Genomic DNA, 3,721 nt, shown 5'->3' with positions numbered 1-3,721 from the left:
TAAAATCTCTCAGTTGCGTTGTTGTCTCTGCTGGTCATGCATTCCATCGTCACCCCTAAGTTCTGATCATCACTGTCCATAGCTTTGGCCTCCGTGTAGAATGTGTATCCATTGATATCGTATGCCTGATAAGTGACGAGGTTGGGTGATGGGCCATGTGCTAAGGCGTATATGAGCAATCCGTCCTTAGAGCCCTCTTCGGGGAATTAGCAATGATATGCTCTTTGAACCAATGCAGGAAAGTGGAGTTGTGCTCTCTAATAACTTCGGCATATGTCCTGCATACCTCCGGTCACGATACTTCTTTGCGATAATTTCTTTGTGCAGTTCCACGAAAGGATCTACCTCGTCTAGGTGTTGTAGCACTACCAAGTTTGCTTTGTCGAAGTCGTTGCGTTGATCTAAGTATGCCACGTGCAGTTCCCTGCGACCGTTGGAGTGACCTTCTCCTTCGAGCCTCCCATCATGCTTGTTAACGAGCAAACCAACACCAACACCAGGCGGCTGGTCTGCGCCATATAGAAAATTCTCGTAGAAAGAGATGCACTCTTGTGTCAGATATACTGGACGATGCTTCCATCCGGATGGGACATGTTACGAATGAATCCTTTGATGATCCCATTCATCCTCTCAAACGGCATCATGTTATGCAGGAATGATGACCCCGGGTATATTATGTCCTCCACAATATGGACACACAGATGCACCATGACGTCAAGGAACGCGGGCGGGAAGTACATCTCAAGCTCATTAAGTATCACAATGATCTCTTCATGTAGCCTTCAGAGCTGCTTCACACGGATCGACTTTCGAGAGATGACGTCGAAAAAGTTGTAGAGACCAATAAGCGTGTCACGGACGTGCTTGTCCATTATCCCTCTATGGGCAACAGGTAGTATCTGCGTCATCATCACATGACAGTCATGGGACTTCATCCCGCTGAACCTTTTCTTGTTCGTGTCTAGATATCTGCTTACCTTGCCACAGTAATCGGAACTACGTTCGACTCCGGTAAGGCACTTAAAGAATTGATCGATTTCAGACGGACTTAAGGTGAAGCAAGAAGGGGGGCAATAATCCTCTTTCTTTACTTTTTTGCCCTTCTTCTCTCGCGCCTCTGTCTTCGTCTCTGTCTCGTCTGACTTTTTACGGGGCGGCATGTGCAGATCTTCCTTGATTTTCAAATCTTGCAAGTCTCCTTTGGCCCATCCTTGGTCTTATCCGGCATGTTCATCAGTGTCGCGAGCAAGCTCTCAACGACATTCTTACAGATATGCATTTGATCAAGGCAATTAGGTGTGTCGAGTTTGTGCCAGTACTCCAAGTCCCAGAACACAGACCTCGTCTTCCATACCTTCAGCAGCGGCTCCGGCGCCTTTTTCATCGTCTTTCCCGGTGCGGGGCACTGTTCCCAGTTTTTCAACAGCTCATCGATTTCGGCGCCGCTCCGCTTACGTGGAGGTCCTCGATGCTCAGCGTGACCATTGAATAGATCTCCACAGTTTCTCCACGGGTCGTCCTTCTCGAGCCATCTTCGATGCCCCATGTACATGATTTTCCCAAACCCGCCATCTTTCCTTGACGTAAGCTGCTGAGACGTCGTATCATCCATGCACCGCGTGCATCCGCAATATCCATGGCACACCTAGCCTGCGGCATATCCGTAACCGAGATAGTCGTGCACCATCGTGATAAGCGTGGCTCTCATGTAGAAATACTCGCCTTTGCTAGCGTCCCATGTCTTGACCGGTGTTTTCCATAACATGTCTAACTCCTCTTGAAGTAGCCCCAGATACAAATTAATATTATTTCCCGGTTGTTTCGGCCCTTCAATCAGCATGCTCATGTGAATGTACTTCGACTTCATGCACAACCAGGGGGGAGGTTGTACATCCATACAAACATGGGCCATGTGCTATGATTGGTGTTCTGGTTGCCAAACGGATTCATGCCATCGGTACACGCGCCGAGCATGATGTTCCTTGCATCACATTCAAAATACCGATAGAAGCCGTTCAACGCCCTCCACTGGCTTCCATCCTTGACGTGTCTTAGCTTCAGATCATCTCCATCGTCGGGCTTCTTCCTCTCCGCATGCCAGCGCATGAGCTTTGCTTCCTTGGGATCTATGAAATACTGCTGGAGATGGGGAGTGATCGGTAAGTACCATACAACATTCTAGGGAGATTTTTTCCTAGCCTTCTTGTATAGAGAAGCATTGCACACCGGACAACTTGTTTTTTCCGCGTGCTCCTTCCAATAAATTATGCAATCATTGATGCATGCATGAGATCTAACGTGCAGCAGATCAAGAGGGCACATGATCTTGTTGGCCTCATCCACACTAGTAGGACATAGATACCCCGCGGGAAGAACATCCTTTAGGTACTTGAGATGCTCATCGAGGATAGTGTCGGTCCATTTGTTTTTAGCCTTCGTCTTCAGAAGTTGGAGCGTGAAACTTAAGCGGGTCACCTCAGGATTGCAACCATCATACAATGGAGTGTTCGAGTCTACCATCAGTTGCTGCAGCTTAGCCTCCTGTCAAGAAGCAGCTCTCTCTGTACTCGTCTCCTTGCGAAGCAGTGCTTGAACATGAGGTTCCCGCATGATTGAACTTAGTACCGACGAACTCTACGGTGTGGAGTCCACGTTCTCTCCGTCGCCATGTCCGGCCCCTTCTCCGCCGCCATGTCCGGCCCCTTCTCTGCCGCCATGTCTGACCCCTTCTCCGCTGCCATGTCTGTCCCTTTCTCCTCCGCCATGTACGGCCCCTTCTCCGCCGCCATGTCCGGCCTTTTCCCCGCCGCCATTATCGATCATCTCTTCATCTTGCCCTGTGTCGTCATTTCCTGCCCCGCCGGCGTCCTCAACATCATCATCCTCATCTTCAATTATCCACGAGTATAGCCATCCATGAAACCAGTCATGAGCAGGTGCGCTTCGACATGACTATCGTCATAGGGGTCGAGCCAAACTATTCCTTTGCATCTTCGACACAGACATAAAACCTTTGTCAGGTTATTTTCTTTCATGTCCTGCACCGCCGACCGCAACCACCTGTCCACCATCGTTCCACTGACCATCATGAATGCATGCACGGTAATAATAACCAATTTGATTATAAAAATGCATGCATGCATCAAAGTCATACAAAAATTCGCCATGACCTTCCCTAAAAATAGGACATATAGATCTAGAGTTTGCCCGGAATTCGTCGAAACAGAAATAAATCGACATTTCGGCAAAACATAGGCAACTCACAAGCACAATTCAGTGTCAACTCATGCCACACACAAAATTTCCATCATATCGCCTGATTATGTCATATCGCACACACATACACATATTTCCATTCTTGCAAAAGCATAAATTTTTAATCACCTCTATCTCGAGATCGAGCACACGATGGAGATGATGATGTGGTAGGGAGATCAAAAGTGGACAAAGCTCTTCTTGACAAGGCTAGATCTAGTTAGGGGGTACATAGGTCACTTCACTAAATGCTACATCTAACTATCTAGCTAATTTGGGAGGAGAAAACTTCAACTAGTGGAGGGGAAAGGGAAAATACAAAGGAGATGCATTAATGGAGGTGGTGTAAGTTAGCTAGGAGTAATAAAGAGAGAGAAAGGTAGGTAGAAGAAGTAGAGTAATGGGGGGAGAAGTAGTGAGGAAGAAGCAAAGTGAGGGAGAGAGGAGGGGGGAGGTAGGGGAAAGT

The sequence above is a fragment of the Triticum urartu genome, chromosome 7 (assembly GCF_003073215.2).
Source record: "Triticum urartu cultivar G1812 chromosome 7, Tu2.1, whole genome shotgun sequence".
NCBI classification, from domain to species: Eukaryota; Viridiplantae; Streptophyta; class Magnoliopsida; order Poales; family Poaceae; genus Triticum; species Triticum urartu.
This window is presented reverse-complemented; position numbering follows the sequence as displayed.